The sequence below is a fragment of the Carcharodon carcharias genome, chromosome 12 (assembly GCF_017639515.1).
Source record: "Carcharodon carcharias isolate sCarCar2 chromosome 12, sCarCar2.pri, whole genome shotgun sequence".
NCBI lineage: Eukaryota > Metazoa > Chordata > Chondrichthyes > Lamniformes > Lamnidae > Carcharodon > Carcharodon carcharias.
This window is the reverse complement of record NC_054478.1, coordinates 22,199,948-22,221,313: the sequence shown is the minus strand read 5'-3', so window position 1 is coordinate 22,221,313 and position 21,366 is coordinate 22,199,948. Positions and strand designations below refer to the sequence as shown.

General features: G+C 46.0%; 1 protein-coding gene across 3 annotated transcripts in view; it reads right to left on the bottom strand.

Annotated features, from left to right (window-relative positions):
- Positions 1-21,366, bottom strand: part of adcy5 (adenylate cyclase 5) — a 368,070-nt gene that overhangs the window by 331,103 nt on the left and 15,601 nt on the right. The gene's annotated exons all lie outside the window — the stretch shown is intronic.

Here is a 21,366-nt window from a genome sequence, read left to right as displayed (position 1 = left end):
TGTGAAGGGCCTTGGGGAATCTTACTACTCTGAAGGTGCTATATGAATGCTAGTTGTTATTGCAGCTCACATTTTCCCTTCAGCATGAACGATCACACTGTGAGGAAGTTGGTGCTGACAGAACAGAGGCTCTTTTGAGGGCGAGAGCTTTGATGATATTCTATTGCTGGTGGTCGTCCATCTGCAGTAACCACAGAATTTGTTCAATTCATTCTCAGAATACTGGCATTGTTCGTAAGGCCACTATTTATTATCCATCTTCAGTTGCTGGACATCTTGCTGAGTCAAAGGAATCCGCCTCATCTCCCATCTGTTCCTTTTCTAATTATCATAAATCCAAAGCTTTCATAACTTTGAACGCCTTTATTAAATGTCCCCTTAACCTTTCTCCGCCCTAAGCAGAAAATCTCACGGCCAGTCGCCTGCGAACTGAAAGGTCCCCAACAGTTTGCCTTGAGCCCCTATTTCGTATACGAATGTACGTGAATATATGAAATAGGAGCAGAAGTAGACCATTCAGCCCCTCGAGCCTGCTCCACCATTCAATAAGATCATGGCTGATCTGTTTGTGTTTCACCGCCAGCATCCCTATTTAACTAGCCCTGCATCATTAGTAGATTTTGGATAGGCACTTGAGGGAAATAAACTTGGGATAAAGTGGAGGAACAGGACTGACTGGTTGCTCTAAGAGAACCGGCATGGCCTCGATGGGGCGAATGGCCTCCCTCTGTGCCACAATGACTCCAATACTTTACGGCCAGTCACCCCATGACATCTGTCCCCCCTCAGGTTATATTTTTGGCATCAGTTAATGCCAGAGTAGAGGCAATATTATTTTTGCCTGAGGCACATATACTCAGAATAAGGAGCAGTGTAATTCATTGCTAACACACTGAATGCATCATTCCTTCTTTGGAGCTGGGTCAAAAAACCTGGAATCCCCACCTATAGGAATTTGGGAGCACCTTCACCATACAGACTTCACCATGCTCCCTTACCATGTAAGCCAAGGCTCAGTGGTATCACTCTGAACCAGAAAGTCATGGGTTCAAGTCCCACTCCAGAGGCTTGAGCACAAAATCTAAGTTGACACTCCAGTGCAGTACTGAAGGACAGTTGCACTGCAGTAAGTGCAGTCTTTCGGATAAACTGAGATCCCACCTACCCTCTTAGGTGGATGCAAAAGATCCCATCACACTATTTCCAAGTTGTCCCTGGTGCGCTGGTATTAGGTTCTTCTTTGCCGATATAAATGCACCAATCGCACACAAGGATTGATAAAGCAATAATTACTTGAAGATTAGACCATATGCAAAAAATGTTCACCAGGAGGCTGTGAGGCCCACGTGTGACCTCAACCATTGCTGCTCACAGGCTGTCAACAAGTCATGGGAGAAGCACATCATATCCTGTCACGGTAGTAATGATCGATGCCCCCTGAAAGGTACATGCACGTCATATCACAACATTTCCCCTGTTTTTCTAACTGAAGGTTTACCTTTAAAGAATCAAACCATTTACATGAAAGAAAGGCAGAAATAACATTAGGGCGAATCTTCTGTGGAGCGGCAATCTCCGTCGGATTTCCACTCCGCTCCTTTTTACTTGCCTTAGGCTGCAGCTGCACATTTGTCGCCCAGAGTTCCGGTCCAGGCCCGCTGAGAAATGTGCAGTGCAGCAGCTCCGAAAGCCCCTTCAGCGCAATGCAGCAGTTTCGGAGGAAGAGAAGCCACACCCCCTTTTTAACGGCGCTAGCTACTGTCAACCAGTAAGTTTCAAGGTTCCCCAGCTGCCTGGATAAGAGGAAAGGTAAATGTGTAAGGAGAATGGATGAGGGGTCAGGTTGGTTGTGGGGGAGGGTTTGTCCTGGTTGGGGAAGGGTTGGGCAGGGCGTGGGTGGGGGGGGGGGGGGGGGGGGGGGCGGTGGGGGGCATTGGGTGGTAAGTCGGGGGATGGGGGTTGGTGGTCAAGGGGTAGCCAAAGGGGGTGGGGGCGGGGTGCTCAGAGGGTTAGTTGGATGGGGAGGGAGGTGTGTGGGGTGGTCAGTCAGGAGGTAGAGGGTAGTCAGGGGGTGGGGGGGGGGTGGGGTGATCAATCTGGGGGATTGGGTGGTTGGTGGGGGTTGGGAGGAGCTGGATGGCCAGTGGGTTAGTTGAGGATTGGTAGGGTCGGGTGATCCATCAGGGGGTTGAAGGTAGTCGGGTGGTCATGTGGTTGGGGGTTGGATGGTTGAGGGGGCTGGGCAGTATTCAGGGTGGGGGGCGGGGGGGGCGGTGGTAGTCGGCAGGTGGGGGAGCTGGAAGGGTGCACGGGGTGGGTGTGGGGTGGACAGGTGGGGTAGCCTATGGTCCAGTGGAGGGTTAGGGGAGGTCAGTACCATAGTTACCCAAGAGCTCAAAGCCGTTTTAATTCTTCTAACTTTTCCAGGGTAACTATTCTGCTAAGAGAGTTGGAACCTCTAAAATCTCCAATTTAAATCTGAGTTTTAGATGGTTCCCGATGCAGAGTAATTGCCCAACAGAAGTTCAAACTTCCTGGGCAATTCCCATGCAGTCCTCGCCTGGGGACCTCCGGAGGGTAGGGGGGGTTGTCCCCCAGCTCATCTTCTGGGTACGACGGCCCTCCCACCAGGGAACAGAAGATCCGAGCCATTGTGTCCTAATGTGCATTAATACAGAGGGATAAATTTACAAGTCTCTTACACATATCAGCAGCTTGCTTATCCACCTGCTTAGTTATGGTGATCTTTGGTGGAGGCTGCGGTACATGTTCAGAATGCTGGTTGGGGTTGCTTTGTTTGAGTTGTGTGTCTTAAACCACATTCTAGCTGCAATAGGATTGCTTGGTCTTTCTTGCCGTGGTGTCTTCTTGATTTGCTATCTGTTTTGCCACACTGTCATGCGTTCATACCTGAAACAATCTTGGTTCTGGGCATATGCTGACGATTGCTGCTGAATTCCAGGTGCCCTCAGTCGGGTGTTGTACTCAAACTTTCTTTCCAATGTTCAGGTCGGGCAACTCATTACCCGCAGGCCGGCCATGGGCATCTTTCGCCCACCCCTGTTTTTTGTTTAGTGCATCATGTATGTACTCCTGCAGAGTATCAAAGAATAATGACTGTTTGCCCATACTTATCTGCTGAATAGTAATTCCACGTTGGTTCCACAGTATGAAGTTTGCAAGTTCAGAATGGGTCTATCAAACAGTGTTGCTTAGCCTATTGGCTGACGATCTGCATTTCAGAGTTAGGTGATCTTCTCCCAGTGTAAGCACAGCGTTTCCACTGGTGCTCCTGTGATCTGTGGTCCTCATCATTGTCTTCACAATAACATGAACGGTGATTAAGGACAGGTCCTTGCACGCTGGGAGGTCAACCATCACTGAACTGTGGTATTCACAACATAAAATATCTGGGGTGACCAGGGTGAGTTTTGCAATGACACTTTAGTGTAATGGATCCCAGGGATGGAATCTCTGAAACTACTTAGTGAGTTTGGTGTTGGTTGGTCGAATTATCCCTTGACACTTCTGTATGTTCATATTTTATTTTTTAAATATTTCATATTTCAGTATGTGGAATGGAAGAATGTTTGCACCTGCATTGATATCCAGTCTTACAAACAGGTAACACTGACCCTTCATTTATAATCTGGCATATAATGTGGACAGTGGCAAAGGCTTCTATTGGTACCACTGTGCCAATGCATTACTTGGTGTTCACTATGCTGAATGTCAGCTCACTTTGTGTGTCAATGGTCTCGTCATGCTCATCGTCTGACTGTGTAGCTTGGCGAGACGATTCATGGATCTTGTCTTGACGCCGTTTGGTATGTGCTCTTGATTGATTGGAATGCTGTACCACTCTGGCCTCTCTTTGTGGCTTCTTATGACGTTGAACCACTTGTTCGGGCCTTTACTTTCTGCGTTGGCGCTTCCAGTGTCTTCTGGTGCCACTTTTTTTTTTATTCATTTGCAGGGTGTGGGTATCACTGGCTGGGCCAGCATTTATTGCCCAATCCTAGCTCCCCTTGAGAAGGTGGCGGTGAGCTGCCTTCTTGAACCGCTGGAGTTCCAGGATTTTGACCCAGCGATAGTGAAGGAACAGTGATATATTTCCAAGTCAGGATGGCACGTGGCTTGGAGGGGAACTTCCGGGCGGTGGTGTTCCCATCTGTCCGCTGCCCTTGTCCTTTTAGATGGTTGTGGTCGTTTGTTTGGAGGGTGCTGTTGAAGGAGCCTTGGTGAGTTCCTGCAGTGCATCTTGTAGATGGTACACACTGCTGCTACTGTGCGTCAGAGGTGGAGGGAATGAATGTTTAAGGTAGTGGATGGGATGCCAATTAAGTGAGTTGCTTTGTCCTGGACAGTGTCAACTTCTTGAGTGTTGTGGAAGCTGCACTCATCCAGGCAAGTGGGGAGTATTCCATCACACTCCTGACTTTTGCCTTGTAGATGGTGGACAGGCTTTGGGGAGTCAGGAGGTGGGTTACTCGTTGCATGATTTCCAGCCTCTGACCTACTCTTGTAGCCACAGTATTTATATGGCTAGTCCAGTTCAGTTTCTGGTCAATGGTAACCCCCAGGATGTGGATAGTAGGGGATTCAGTGATGGTAATGCCATTGAACATCATGGGGAGATGGTTAGATTCTCTCTTGTTGGAGATGGTCATTGCCTGACACTTGTGTGCGTGAATGTTGCTTGCCATTTGTCAGCCCAAGCCTGGATATTGCCCAGGTCTTGCTGCATTTGGACATGGGTTGCTTCAGTATCTGAGGAGTCGCAAATGGTGCTAAACATTGTGCAAATCATCAGCAAACATCCCCACTTCTGACCTTATGATGGGAGGAAAGTCATTGATGAAGTAGCTGAAGATGGTTGAGCCAAGGACACTACCCTGAGGAACTCCTGCAGTGATGTCCTGGAGCTAAGATGACTGACCTCCAACAACCACAACCATCTTCCTTTGTGGAGAGTTTTCCCTAAGATTCCCATTGACTCCAGTCTAGCTGGGGCTCCTTGGTGCCACCGTCGGTCAAATGCAGCCTTGATGTCAACAGTGACCACGCTTGAAAAGTACTTAATTAGCTGTAAAGTGCTTTGGGACATCCTGAGGTTATGAAAGACGCTATATAAATGCAAGTCTTTCTTTCTTTCAAGAGCAACTAGAAATGTGCAATAAGTGGTGACATTTCAAGCAATGCTCATATTCTGAGATAAATTGAATAAATTGTGTGGTTATCACAGATGAGCAACTGCTATTCAGCAAAGTATCATCAAAGCTTTCACTCTCAAAAGAGCCTCTGTCCTGTCAGCAGCAACTTCCTCATAGTGCAACTGTGCACATAGGAGAGAAGATATGAACAACAACAAAAACAACTTGAATTTATATAGCGTCCTTAGTATAATATGGTGAGACGTTTATTAAACAAATCTGACACCAAGCCACGGGAGGAGAGATTAGGAGTCCTGGTCACAGGCATGGGTTTTACAGAGTATCTGAAAGGAGGGAAGAGAGGTGGAGAAGCAGAGAGTTGGGGGTGTGTGGCTGGGGGAGAGGTAGGTGGGGGGGCGGGGGTGGGGGGGGGAAGTCAGATGAAGGGTGTTGGAATTCCAGAATGTCGGGCCCAGGCATCTGAAGGCATGGCTGCCAATGATGGAGGAATTTAAATTGGGGCTACGCAAGGGACTGGAAATTAAGGAGTGCCAAGATCACGGAAGGTTGGTACAGTTGGAAGATGTAACAGAGACAGTGAAGGGACGAGGTAATTGAGGTTTTTGAACACGGGATGAGAATGTTGCCAGACCAAAAAGCCAGAACAGGTCAGCATGCATGGGAGCTGATGGTGACCAGTGCTCAGTGTGAGTTAGATACAGGCAGCAGAGTTTTGGATGTCAGGGCAGGAAGGAGATGGCCATAATCTCAAGGCTCCACACAACCATTCTAAGACTCAATTACCAGCCTCGCTAAAGTGTCGTTTACACTGGGCGGGGTTCCACATTACTCCTGAGGTCGTGGCAGGCGCCGTATAAATGCAAGTTCCTTCTTTCTTCTTAACTCATTGGGTTCGCCAAAGTTGGGAAGAGCCATTTTGTTTCGTTATCCTGATCTCGCCCGACCACCGGCCTCACTGAATCATGCAAAGTTTCTCTGCAGTTGCTAAGGGTCTTTACAGGTCAGAGCATCAGGAAGGATATGGTACTGACTCAGCACTTAGAATGATAGAATCAGCACAGAAGGAGGCCATCGGACTCATTGTGTCTGTGCCCACCTCTTTGAAAGGACCATCCAATTAGTCCCACTTTTCTGCTCCTTCCCCATAGCTCCGCAAATTTTCTCCCCTTCAAGAATTTATCTAATTTGCTTTTGATATGACGTATCATCTCCATCACAAAGACCGCTTACTTAGACCTCTGCAACTTTCTCGTAAAATTGAAAGCTAATCACCCGCTAGCTTGTAGGTGCTTGGTGCAGGTAGACCTCAAGTTAAGGGGAAAATGCTGTAGAAATGGAATCAGATTCACTTGGCAAAGGCAGTACAACCCATACACCCCTTCCCCCTGCCTCTGCCCTGCCTCCACCCCTGAAACTCATGCCTTTGTCATTTTCAGGTACAGATCTCATTAAATCTCCCACTTAAGGAAGAGATGAGGAGAATTTGTTTTCTGTTAGAGGGTCTGTGGAACTCTCTTGCCAGAGAGTGATAGAGGCAGTGTCACTGAATATTTTTAAGGTAGGGGCAGATAAATTCTTGACTAACAAGGGAGTCAAAGAACGTCAGGGGTAGGGCAGGATAGTGGTGTTCCTACTATAAAGGGCTAACAGAATGGATATGCTAATCTATGAGGTACATGATGATGCCGCACCGACATTAGGCAGTTATGTGCTGAGTACTCTAGGCAGCAGACAGGTAGCCCTGAGGGGATAAAAGCAAAGAACTGCGGATGCTGGAAATCCAAAACAAAAACAGAAACAGAAATACCTGGAAAAACTCAGCAGGTCTGGCAGCATCGGCGGAGAAGAGCACAGTTGACGTTTCGAGTCCTCATGAGGACTCGATACATCAACTGTGCTCTTCTCCACTGATGCTGCCAGACCTGCTGAGTTTTCCCAGGTATTTCTGGTCTCTAGCCCTGAGGGGAGATGTGCCTCCCCTGTAACACACCATGTATGTTCTGTAAATAGTGTAAATAAAATAGCTTTTAAGCAAGTCCCCTGACATGCCTGCAACTCTTCCTTGCTGGAATCCTAGCTTAGCACATTCTACAACAGCGTTGAAACCACAATCGGATCAGCCTTGGGGGCGGTATTTTCCAACCCCGACCGCCGCCGGGTTCTTCCGGTCCTGCCAACAGTCAACGGATTTTTGACCGGGCCGTCCAAATCTCCCGCGGTGGGTCCTGCCATAACGGGGCCGGAAGATCTCAGCCACGTTCTTATTGAATGGCAGGGCAGGCTCAAGGGGCCGAATGGCCTACTCCTGCTCATAGTTCATATGTTCGTATATCCTGGCCTGTCCATACCGAAGCTCTCCTGACTCGACTCTGATCCTCTACTCATCATGATCTTCGGCTCAACCGAAACTCTGCTGCCCTAATCCTATCAAACAGTGAATCCTACTCACCCATCAACTCCTGACCTACAGTGGCTCCCGGTCCTCCAACCTCTCAGGTTTCAATTTCTCACCACTGTGTTCAAATCCCTTTGTTTCCCTGAAGATCAGGAAAGTTAAAAGAAAGGAACCGAGAAACACACTGATGGTGACAGATAGCAAGCAACAAAGATAGGAGGTAAAGAACAAAGTTCGACACAGAGAGGATGAGAGAGAAAATACACAAGGGAGAGAGAGAGAGGAACATGAGAGATGGAGAGTGGGAAACCAAATGATGGAGGGGAAACGAGATAAAACGAGAGCGAGATAACGAGAGATATTAAGGGGAACAGATAAGGTAGATTAAGAAAGACTATTTCTGCTGGTTGACGAGTCTTAGAATTGGGGGTATAATCTAAAATTAGGGGCTGGATTTTCCAGCCCCACCCACAACCGGGATCATCCGATCCCGTCAAAAGTCAATGTGCCTTTGGCCGGGCTGCCGAATTTCCCATCACAACGCTGCTGGAAAGTCCGGGCCTTGGAGTCAGACCTTTCAGGAATGAAACTAGGAAACACTTCTACACACAAAGGGTGGTGCAAGTCTAGAACTCTCTTCCTCAAATGGCAGTCGATGCTGGATCAATTATTAACTTTAAGTCGGAGATTGATGGATTTTAGGGAACCAAAAGGTATTAAGGGGTGTGGGACAAAGGCGGGCTAATGGAGTTAGGTCACAGATCAGCCACGATCTTGATGAATGGTGGAACAGGCTCGAGGGGGTAAATGGCCTACCCGTACTCCTATATTCCTACACATGAGCAAGAAAACAGGAGAGAAAACACAAGAGAGAGAGAAAGCGTAAAAGGGGCAGAGGCAGAGGTGAGAAAGAGACCAACTGTTTTTTTATTCATTTTCAGGATATGGGCGTCGCTGGCTAGGCCAGCATTCATTGCCCATCCCTAATTGCCCCTGAACTGAGGGGCTTGCTAGACCATTTAAGAGTCAACTGTGTTGCTGTGGGTCTGGAGTCACATGTAGGCCAGATCAGGTAAGGACGGCAGATTTCCTTCCCAAAAGGAAATTAGTGAACCAGATGGGTCTTTATGACAATCGGCAATGGTTTCATAGTCATCATTAGATTTTTAATTCCAGATTTTTACTGAATTCAAATTCCACCATCTGCTGTGGCGAGATTCGAACCCTGGTCCCCAGAGGTTAAAAAAAAGTTTGTAGGACCATGCAAGAAAGTATAGGGAAAAGCGCGAAGGTGTGACCTTCAGGAAAGCGAGCAAGAGAATACGAGAAAGGTGACGTGATCAGGGCTGCATTTTAACCCTGAACCGAACGAAGCTTTTATTGCTTCTGTTTAATTCTGAGGGGAGGTGTGGTCACAGGGAAAACAAACATAGGAAGGATTTGGGAGCATTTGGGGAATAGAAATGAAAGAACAGTTCAAACGATTCTGATGTCTTTGGAAGGGATGCTGGAATTTTTTTTTATTTTGCTGCTGAGAATTTGTATCCCTCTTTCAGAAACATTGCATGGAACTATATAGATTTTACAGCCCAGAAACAGGCCATTTGGCCCAATTGGTCTGTGCTGGCTAGGATTACCAACCCCACCAGGACTGGCCCAGAATCTCCAGGAATTGGAGATCAACCTCCAGGGCACTGCTGTGTGCAAACCCTGGAGAAAAATCATCGGGACATTAAATAAGGGTGCTTTTTAAAAAAAGTTTCTTCTTAACGTTTCTCTTTACCGAATACAAAAATATTGAAAATGGTGGGGGTGGGGAAAGGCTGTTTGGCTGACAGTCAAGCATTATCCAATTGTGTAATCAGTCTTTTTGCTTTCTAATTGGTGCAGGAAGGCAGTGCGTCACAAGGATGGGTGTGTTGGCCGACGCACGGCTGGAGCATGGTGGAAAGTCATATGATGAAACCTCCAGGAATACATTCATCACAGTTGGCAACACTAGTACCGGCGTTTATGCTGCACATGAGCCTCCTCCCTCCTTACTTTATCTAACAGTATCAGCATATCCTGCTGGTCCTTATCTCCCACATCTGTGGCCACATCTGGAGTACTGTGTGCAGTTTTGGTCTCCTTATTTAAAAAAAGGATATAATTGTCTGAGAAGCAGTTCAGAGGAGGTTCACTGAGCTCTTATAAAAGCAAAAAACTGCGGATGCTGGAAATCGAAAACAAAAACAAAAATACCTGGAAAAACCCAGCAGGTCTGGCAGCAACTGTGGAAGGGAGCACAGTTAACGTTTCTAGTCCGAATGACTCTTCAACAGAACTAAAGAAAAATAGGAAAGGGGTGAAATATAAGCTGGTTTAAGGGGGGTTGGCCCAAGAGAGCTGGATAGAGGACCAGTAATAGGTGGAGATAACCAAAAGATGTCACAGACAAAAGGACAAAGAGGTGTTGAAGGTGGTGATATTATCTAAAGGAATCTGCTAATTAAGGGTAGAAAGCAGGACGAGCAAGGTACAGATAGCCCTAGTGGGGGTGGGGTGGGGTGAAGGAATCGAAATAGGCTAAAAGGTAGAGATAAAACAATGAATGGAAATACATTTAAAAATAATGGAAATAGGTGGGAAAAGAAAAATCTATATAAATTATTGGTAAAAACAAAAAGGAGGGGGAAAAATCAGAAAGGGGGTGAGGATGGAGGAGAGAGTTAATGATCCAAAATTGTTGAACTCAATATTCAGTCTGAAAGGCTGTAAAGTGCCTAGTCGGAAGATGAGGTGTTGAGCTTCACTGGAGCAATGCAGCAGGCTAAGGACAGACATGTGGGCATGACAGCAGGGTGGAGTGTTGAAATGGCAAGCGACAGGGAGGTCTGGTTAATGCTTGCGGACAGAATGATGGTGTTCTGCAAAGTGGTCACCCAGTCTGCGTTTGGTCTCTCCAATGTAGAGGAAACCGCATTGGGAGCAACGAATGCAGTAGACTAAGTTGAGGGAAGTATAGGTGCAATGCTGCTTCACTTGAAATGAGTGTTTAAGCCCTTGGACGGTGAGGAGAGGGGAAGTAAAGGGGCAGGTGTTGCATCTTCTGTGGTTGCATGGGAAGGTGCCATGGGAGGGGGTTCAGGTGTAGGGGGTGATGGAGGAGTGGACCAGGGTGTCATGGAGGGAACGATCCCTACGGAATGCCGCCAGCGTGGGTGAAGGGAAGATGTGTTTGGTGATGTCATCATGCTGGAGTTGGCGGAAATGGCGGAGGATGATCCTTTGAATGCGGAGGCTGGTGGGGTGATAAGTGAGGACAAGGGGACCCTATCATGTTTCTGGGAGGGAGGTGTGAGGGCGGATGCACGGGAGATGGGCCAGACACGGTTGAGGGCCCTGACAACGACCGTGGGTGGAAAACCTCGGTTAAGGAAGAAGGAAGACATGTCAGAGGAACTGTTTTTGAAAGTGGCATCATCAGAACAGATAAGACGGAGGCGAAGGAGCTGAGAGAATGAGATGGAGTCCTTACAGGAAGCGGGGTGTGAGGAGCTGTAGTCGAGGTAGTGTGGGAGTCGGTAGGCTTGTAATGGATATTGGTGGACAGTCTATCACCAGAAATTGAGACAGAGAGGTCAAGGAAGGGAAGGGAAGTGTCAGAGATGGACCATGTGAAAATGATGGAGGGATGGAAATTGGAAGCAAAATTAATAAAATTTTCCAGGTCCAGACAAGAGCATGAAGCAGCACCTAAGTAATCATCGATGTACCGGAGAAAGAGCTGTGGGAGGGGGCCGGAGTAGGACTGGAACAAGGAATGTTCCACATGCGCCTTAAAGAGACAGGCATAGCTGGGGCCCATGCGGGTACCCATAGCCACACCTTTTATTTGGAGGAAGTGGGAGGAGATTAAGGAGAAATTGTTCAGTGTGAGAACAAGTTCAGCCAGATGGAGGAGAGTAGTGGTGGATGGGGATTGCTCGGACCTCTGTTCGAGGAAGAAGCAGAGAGCCCTCAGACCATCCCAGTGGGGGATGGAGGTGTAGAGGGATTGGACATCCATGGTGAAGAGGAGGCGGTTAGGGCCAGGGAACTGATATGATGTAGGGTGTCAGAGGAATCACGGATGTAGGTGTCACTGAGCTCATCCCTGGGGTTATCTTATGAAGAAAAATTGAACAGGTTAGGCTTATACCCACTGGAGTTTAGAAGAATGAGAGGTGATCTTACTGAATCATGTAAGATCCTGGGGGGACTTGTTAGGGTGGATATCAGGAGGATGTTTCCTCTTTTGGGGGAGACTAAAACTAGGGGATATAGTTTAAAAACAAGAGGCCTCCCTTTTAAGACTAAGATGAGGAGAAACTCTTTTATCCAAAAGGTCTTTGGTTTGTGGAGTTCTCTTCACCAGAAAGGAGTGGTGGCTGGGCCTTTGAATTTATTCAAGACAAAGTTAGATAGATTTTTGTTAGGCAAGGGAGTCAAGGGTTATGAGGGGCAGACACGAAAATGGAACTGAGACCACAACCAGCCATGGTCGTATTGAATGATGGAGCAGGCCTGAAAGGCCAAATGGCCTACTCCTGCTCCTATCTTCCCTCCTGTGCTTAACTAACTTCCCCTTAAATGCATCTATCTTATTCACATCGGCTCCTCCCTGTGGTAGTGAATTCTACATTCTTACCACTCTCTGGGTGAAAAATTTCTCCTGAATTCCCCATTGGATTGATTAATGACTATCCTATATTTATGACAAAGTAAGCTAAAAAGTCAAAGTAATCAGGCTAAACAGGCCCTGCCCAGTATGACATTTTTAATTAAAAATAAAGAAATCTAAAACCACAGCATGATATAATAGGGTCTTGTAGAAAACCGCTGCGATTAAGGCCTTTCCATGCACATTGAACTCAGTCACTTGGAGCCGGTTCTACATGACATGGTTTGCTTATCTTAACAATCACAGCAAACGTTCAAATGGATTTTCAAGTCTTCAGTTGCGCAATGGATTCATTTTTTCATTGAAAGTGAAAAATGAAAAGTGAACTCACTGGTGAGGTCCACTTCAAAAGGAACTGTCCATGCAGTCAACTAAGCATTTTCCAACGAGCCACCTTCAGGAGCCTTGTAGTTCATTTGAATAATCTGATTTAAAGTAATGGAAAGCAATAACAACAAATTGCATTTGTATAGCACCCCTAACATAGTGAGATGCCCCAAATGCCCTTCACAGGAGCAAAAATCAGACAAAAGGAGATATCAGGACAGGTAACCAAAAGGATGGTTACAGGTTGATTAGCAAGGAGCTTTTGAAAGGAGCAGAGGGAGGTGACGAGGCTCTGAGGTTTAGTGAGGGAATTCATGAACTTTGGGCCCAGACAGCGGAAGACATGGATGCCAATGGTGGCATGAAGGACATCAGGGATGCGCGAGAGGTCAGAATTGGAGGAGAGCAGAAATTTCAAAGGATTGCAGAGCTCTAGGAGATTGAGAGATGGAGAGGATTGAGGCCATGGGGGGGGGCATTTGAACACAAGGTTGCAAATTTTAAATGCGAGGCATCGCCATCTGGAAACCAAAGTAGGTCAGCGAGCATAGGAGATGATGGATGGACAGAACTTGGTGTGAATTAGGATATGGGCAGCAGGGTTTTGGATAAGTTCAAAGAGTGGAACATGGAAGGCCAACCAGGAGAGCATTGGAATAGTCAACCAAGACAAACTGGAGATGAAACAACATACTTCTCAAATAAAGCACCAGTAACTTCTTGCTTGGTAAAAAAATGATCCCTTAGGTACATAGTCAATGGTCTGATTTATGTACAAAAATGTTTCTTTACCATTTGGTCCTTAGGGGATGGCAGCGGGGGTAAGAATTACAACATTAAACGTAACTTTGGATGAACTAAGTGCAAAGAACAGCGTGTACTTATTCGAATTAATTCTAGGGCAATTTATTTCTTTATTCAATGCAGCGCCACAAAGCGATTTGCATATCCATGCAATCTTAACATGTCAGAAAGATGATCGTTCAACCTCCCCTAAATCTCAAGACTTATCGCTGAAAGGGCAACCAGCCAGAATCGGCTAGTCACACAACACCTTGGGTGGGGGGGTGGGGGGGGGGGGGGGGGGGGGGGGGGGGGGGGGGGGGCACAGCAGTGCACTCAGAGCTTCTTTTCCCTGCAGACCTGGAAACGGGAAGGAGCGCAGAGCTCCCGATGGTTGCGGCTGACCCTGGAAACTCCAGGGATCCTCTCCACTGTGAGGAAGACTGTGAGAGAAGGAGATGTCAGGCGGCACACCGAAGGAGCATGCTGCCACGGCGATGACTCTCCTGGCATTCTGAAGAAGATCTCTCAAAGCGGCATCAGTAGAGGGATCGACGGCAGGCAGCTCGCTTCCCAATTGTGGTCATAAAATGAAACTGGGTGTCCAAACAAAAACGGGAGGGGAGCGGTCAAGGAGAGAAGGCTACACAATTTTTCTTTCTCCAAATACTGGAGACTTCAGGTAAATCAGAACATGTTCAAAATGCACATTGGATCTGGAAAAAGGAAGACAACTCAGGTTAAGATTCTCTACACAAAGCATTAGTCTGTCTCTCTCTTTTAGATTTGTTCTGAGGGTTAGTCTGAGGGTAAATGCTGGGAGATTGTTTCCACTGGTCAGGGGTCTAAAACACAGGGACACAGTTCTAGGATAAGGGTCAATCATTTTGTTTTTAGTCTTTCACAGGATGTGGGCATCACTGGCTAGGCCGGCATTTATTACCCATCCTTAAATGCCCTTGAGATGGTGGTGGCGAGCAGCCTTTTTGAATCGCTGCAGTCCAGGTAGTGCAGGCACACCCACCATGTGTACCCACAGTGCTGTTTGGGAAGGACTTCCAGGCTTTTTATCCTGTGACAGTGAAGGAACAGTGATATATTTCCAAGTCAGGATGGCGTATGGCTTGGAAGTGAACTTGCAGGTGATGGTGTTCCCATACATCTGCTACCCTGGTCCTTCTGGTGATAAAGGTTGTGGGATTAGAAGATGCTGTCGAAGGAGCCTTGGTGAGTTGCTGCTGTGCATCTTGTAGATGGAACACACTGCTGCTACTGTGCGTCAGAGGTGGAGGGAGTGAATGTTTAAGGTAGTGGATGGGATGCCAATCAAGTGAGTTGCTTTGTCCTGGATGATGTCAAGTTTCTTGAGTGTTGGTGGAGCTGCATTCATCCGGGCAAGTGGAGAGTATTCCATCACACTCGTGACTTGAAACTTGTAGATGGTGAACAGGCTTTGGGGAGTCAGAAGATGAGTTACTTTCCTCAGAATTCCCAGCTTCCAACGTGCTCTATAAGCCACAGTATTTATATGGATAGTCAAGTTTCTGGTCAATGGTAATCCCCAGGATATTGATAGAGGAGAATTCAGTGATGCTAATGCCACTGAATGTCAAAAGGAGATGGTTAGATTCTCTCTTGTTGGAGATGGTCATTGCCTGGCATTTGTGCAGCACAAATGTTACTTGTCACCTCTCAGCCCAAGCCTGGATATTGTCCAGGTCTTGCTGCATTTGGGTACAACTGCTTCAGTATCTGACAAGTTGCAAATGGTGAACATCGTGTAATCATCAGCGAGCATCCCCATTTCTGATCTTATGATGGAACGAAAGTCATTGATGGAGCAGCTGAAGATGGTTGAACCTAGGACACTACCTTGAGAAACTCCTGCAGTGATGTCTTGGAACTGAGATGATTGAGCTCCAAGAACCACAGCCATCTTCCTTTGTGCTGGGTATGACTCCAACCAGGAGAGTTTTTCCCCTGATTCCCATTGACTCCAGTTTTGCTAGGGCTCCTTGATGCCACACTCAGTCAAATGCTGCCTTGATGGTCAAGGGCAGTCACTCTCACCTCCTTCTTGAGTTCAGCTCTTTTGTCCATGTTTGGACCAAAGGTGTAATGAGGTCAGGAGCTGAGCTGCCCTGACCAGACCCAAACTGAGCATCGGTAAGCAGGTTATTGCTGAGTAAGTGCTGCTTGATAGCACTGTCGACAACCCCTTCCATCACTTTACTGATGATCAAGAGTAGACTGAGTAACCGGTAATTGGTCTGGTTGGATTTGTCCTGCTTTTTGTGGACAGGACATAACTGGGCAATTTTCCACATTGCCAGGTAGATGCCAGTGTTTAGGACTGAAATAAGGAGAAATTACTTCACTAAAAGGATTGTGAATCTTTGGAATTCTCTAACCCAAAGGGCTGTGGATGCTCCTTTGTCGGACCACGTAAGGTTGGAATAAAAAGATATTTGGTCTCTTGGGGAATCAAGGGATATAGTGGTGGATAGGAAAGTGGAGTTGAAGCACAAGATCAGCCATGATCATACTGAAAGCAGAACAGACTCAACAGGCCATATAAGTCTACTCCTGCTCCTATTTCTCGTGTTCTTGTATTGGAGGATGGCAAGGCCACATTTATGATGTCAATATATTTATGGTGAGGCCACATCTGGAGTACCGTGTACAGTACTGGTCACCTTATTTAAGGAAGGATGTAAATGCATTGGAAGCAGTTCAGAAAAGATTAATATCTGGAATGGGTGGGTTGTCTTATGAGCAAAAGTTGGACAGGTTAGGCTTATATCTGCTGGAATTAGAAGAGTACAAGGCGATTTGATTGAAACCTTTAAGATCCTGAGGGGTCTTGACAGGGTGGATGGGGAAAGGATGTTTCCTCTAGTGGGAGAATCTGGAACGAGGGGTCACTGTTTAAAAATAAGGGGATGCCAATTTAAGACTGAGATAAGGAGAGTTTTTCTCTCTCAGAGGGTAGTGAGTCTTTGAAGCTCTCTTTCCCAAAAGGTGATGGAATCAAAATCTTTGAATATTTTCAGGCAGAGTTACATAGATTCTTGATTATCAAGGGGGTGAAAGGTGGGAATGTGGAGCTGACCTTACAGTCAGGTCAGCAATGATCTTATTGAATGACAGAACAAGCTCGAAGGGTCAAGTGACCTACTTATTCTCCTAATTCATTTGTACGTATGTATGTAATTTGAAGAGTCTTGAAGTTACTTACTGAAACATGCAGGTCACTACCGTATCTCATTGTTCCTCTTTATTTGCAGGCAAAAGTCAATCCCCACACTAGCAACCGTTACCCCAAACACAGGAAGTAGAGGCCTTCAGTAAATCAGGTTTAATTCCAGTAAACAGAGTTAATGAACTGTACAGCACATAATGTAATCTTAGTACAATCATGGCCATTCATTTAAACACTGCATAAGATCCTACACCACAGAGGGACGCTACTCGGCCCATCGAGCCTGTGCCAACTCTCTGAAAGAGCTATCCAATTAATCCCACTCCCTCGCTCCTTCCACAGAACCCTGTAATTTTTTTTTCTTTTCGTCTATTTATCCAATTTCCATTTGGCAATTACAGTTACATTGTCACAAACCAGGCTGTCCATAAACCAGAGTTGTTCAAAAACCAGACATTTTTAGAAATTGCCACACATCAATTTTAATTGAGTAAAATAAAACAAAAACTTACCTGGACAATTCGGCTAGGCACTGCATTGACTCAGCGTAGCGCTGGATTACCTGCTTCACTGCTTGAGCGCAGGTCTATTCCTGTGCTCCGAGCGACCCTTGACCCCGCTTGGCCCGAACTGTCCATGGCCCAAGCCGCCCAACCCGAAATCCGGCAAGATCCGGAATCTGGCATGGCCTCGGCGCCAAGGTTGCTGGTTTTGCAACACTGTGCCTGTACTATTATCTGCCTTCACCACCACTTCAGGCAGGGCATCCCAGATCCTAACAATTTGCTGTGTAGAAAAACATTTCCTCATCTCCCCCTCTGGCTCTTTTGCCAATTATCTTAAATCTCTGTCCTCTGGTTACTGACCCTCCTTCATCACAAGTGACCTTCAAACAGAGTAAGGACAAGACAAAGGATAGGGAAGATTGCAAATTCAACCTCGAGTGTAACTAAAGTCGCTTTGTGTTTGGATTCTGGGAGGCTGCCGTCCCTATTGCTAAAGATGCCTTATGCTGGCAGCAGACCGAGCAGTGCCCAATTCCTCTTGTGTCTCTGGTCCATGGTGTAAACAGCCCCAGATTTGGGCAGCCAGCAGTTTGGGGTTAATGACTCAGAATAAAGGTGAAGGTTTTGGGAAGGTGTAGTAATTATAGTTTTATTTAATGTGCAATGTACCTTTAAGAATAATACTTGTTACACAAGATCACATGATCAGTAGTAACCAAAAGGAGAGTAGCACAGACTACCTCAGTAGTCAGTGTAGAGATAGAGTTAGAGTTGAAAGCACACGTGTAGTTGCTGCTGAGTATATTGTAAATAAACTTAATGTTTCCACCCTAGAAGTGTCTGTAGATCAACTCTATCACTAATAGTACAACTTGGCCACCCTACAACAAATTGGCAATAGGGATAAAACAGGATTGAACAGAAGAAATCAAATTAGAAAGAAATCGGCACTGTACCTCGCCCAGTGATTGTAAGTAACAAGCTCCGTTAGAATTGAAGAAGTTGGCCCCTCTCAAAATGCCACATTTTGGGAGAATTGATCCTTTTGAGCCAGGCACAGATGACTGGTCTCAATAGATAGAAACCCTCACGTTCTTTTTTCCAGCAAACAAGATTACAGGGGAAGAAGAGGAGGGCGATCTTCTTGAGTACTTGTGGGAGCAAAACCTACTGCTCGATTCGAAGCGTGATGGCACCCAGTGCCACAGATTCAAAGAATTTCGACGAATTGGTGGACCTCGTGAAGGGTCACTTTCAGCCAAAGCCCTCAATCACGATGCAGAGGTTCGGGTTTAATTTACAATATAGAGCCCCGGGTGAGACAATTGCATGCTACGTGGCAAATCTGAAGCAGCTAATGGAACATTGTGAATTCGGAACGACTCTGAACGACATGCTTAGAGGTCAGTGTGTTATGTGAAAGAGGACACTATTCAGAAAAGATTATTGTCCAAAGTGAATCTGGATTTCAAGAAGGCACGAGAGATAGCGCTGGCCATGGAAAGCACAGTAAGAGATTCAAATCCAATGCAGGGTGCACAAAATGGCACCATCCTCCCTATCGGGCAGGAAACCTTAACCAAAAATTGGAGGGACAAAGTGAGACTCTGCCGAGAAGCGGGAAATAGCCCCCGCTAGCCGAAGAATAAAGAAAAATAACTAAGCAGCGAAATTGAAGAATAATTTTAATAGCGGTGGAAACAATCAGTCTTTTAGCGATTGGCAGTTTTAAAAAATCGAATGCTACTATTGTCACAGAAACGGACACATGGTGAGGCAGTGCAAGGAAAGATTCAAGCAGGCTAGTAAACAAAATAAGAAGCCCAATGAAATCTACAACGTAGAAGAGTCTGAAACAACAAATTCAGACATTTACTCGTTGTTTAACCTGAAAGTTGGAAAGACAGAAGCAATATTTGTCACAGTGAAAGTAGCTGGCAAACCTGTTAGAATGGAAGTGGACACGAGGAGGCTCCACTGCAGTAATTGGGGAACATACCTTCGGATATTTGAATAACGGTGAACATCAATTAAGTTTAGAAGAAACAAGCACCAAGCTGTAACATATACGAATGAAGACATTCAAGTAAAAGGTATTAGCAGAGTAACTGTCCACTCTGGAAGCCAATCGGCAAAGCTGCCAGTGTTAGTATTGACAGAGGACCAAGCCTCTAGGGCGAAATTAGTTAAGGGAAATCAACATTGATTGGCCACTGGGATTCCAAAAGGAAGCTGGAAGCATTCCTGTTTTGAATAAGGAGTGTGTAAGGACTCAACAACCTGAAGAAACACAGGCTGTCTTAAGCCAAAACCTGGAAGACCAGCAGAAGGAACTCAAAAGAGACCCTGCTTGATGACAGAGTTTGAGACGAGGTGAGCAACCTTTGAAGGGAAAAAGGAAGCCTGCTGAAAGACCTTCACACACTACAAGATTCCCTCAGGTCAAAGTTTGTACCTCTGGAAAAGAATGAAGAGAAACAGAAAGAATTCAGCACTTCCTTGAACAAATTGAAGAATGAGTTGGCAGAGAAGGCACAGCGATGCTCAATTTTCCAGGAGGCAGCAAACAAACACAAAAAGGAGACGGAAGAGCTGAAGAATCAGCTAAATGAAGCCAAGAGGCTTTGGAAGCAAAAGTCAAAGAATTTTCCAAGAAGCAGACAGATAATGAAATTTTAGGAGACAGCCACTGAGCTCAGACAAGTTGAGCTGGCATCTAAGAGAAGTCTGGCCAACAGAAAGTCAAAAAGAGAAAGCCGAGATTAAAGTCTGCGCTAGAAAGAAGGCGGCTTGTAGAAAGAAGATACGGAAATACTAATAGGGCTTTAATTCAGGCAGCACATACAAATACACTTTCATACATAGGCCTGGAGATCAAATTACAAACATCGATGTCCTTAGTCGTTTGCCTTCATAAAAAAATGATGAGCATGTCCCAGTTCCACAGGAACTTGTTTTACTGTTAAATTTCTTAAGATTCCTCGCGGTATGTGCTCGACAGATCAGAGGCTGAACAAGCTGGGATCCAGTCCTATCTCAGGTACGAGAACAAGTGCTACATGGTTGGTCACAAAAGCCTGTAACTGACGAAGTGAAACCGTACTTCAACAGAAGTCATGAAATAACCAACCAGGATGGCATCTTATTGTGGGGAGCATAAGTGATATGAAATGTTTCTGCTCATTGTCGATGCCCATTCAAAATAGCTGGACATATATATGAAGTCACCAACATCGGCCGCCACAATTGAGAAACTACGTCAGATCGATTCTAGCGTTTTTCCAATTGAGGGGCTGAATGGTCTCCTCTTGTTCCTGTGTTCCTGTTCCTATGTTTCCAGGAGTCTCCATAGCCACAAAATTGGTGACAATGGGCAACATAAAAGAACCTTCAGGAATTGTCAACGTCTTCAGAAGTAAGGTCAGAGAATAAAAATGATTGAGTATGTTCGAACATCGGTTCAAATGCAATCATGTCTAATCCCAATCACAAGTTGATGACAGGAGTGGACTGTGAGATGACTCCTCCTCCAGATTTGATGGTCAGTCATGTTTTCATGAAACTTTGAATGTATCTGTGGGGATCATGTTGTACTTACAGGGAGCCATACTCGCAAGAATAAGGCTTTTCTTAAGTTCCTTTTTTACAGATTGTCAGCTGAATTTCACAATTGTTCTGGCATTGATTTGGTTCCTATTTCCAACTAGTAACACAGGATAGATTGTTCCACATCACTAAAACCAGGGAACACTCCAACACATTGGCCAACATTTCCCCCTCCCGGTACTCTACTGCCCAAACAGCCTGATAGAAATAACAATGTCACTGTTCTCCTAACATTAATCAGCAGCACAGTCCAGCTAGGCGACTCTTTCTCCTGTTCCCTGAGTCCCCAGGACTATCTCATTCCGTTGCCTTCTACCAGTATCCCCCAAGATGTAGTCTATGCATCTCCCATAAATGGATTATCATCAGGTCTTAGTGGCAGAAATGCCCAGGAACCAATATTTGTTAGGGGGAGATGGTGGTGTAGTGGTAATGTCGCTGGACTGGTAATCCAAAAGGCCAGGCTGACGCTCTGGAGACATGGGTTCAAATCCCGCCACGGCAGCTGGTGAAATTTAAATGCAATTAAATAAATCTGGAATTAAAAGCTAGTCTCAGTAATGGTGACTATCAGCAATTGTTGTAAAAACCCATCTGGTTCACTTTAGAGAAGGAAATCTGCTGTCCTCACCTGGTCTGGCCTACAGGTGACTCCTGATCCACAGGCA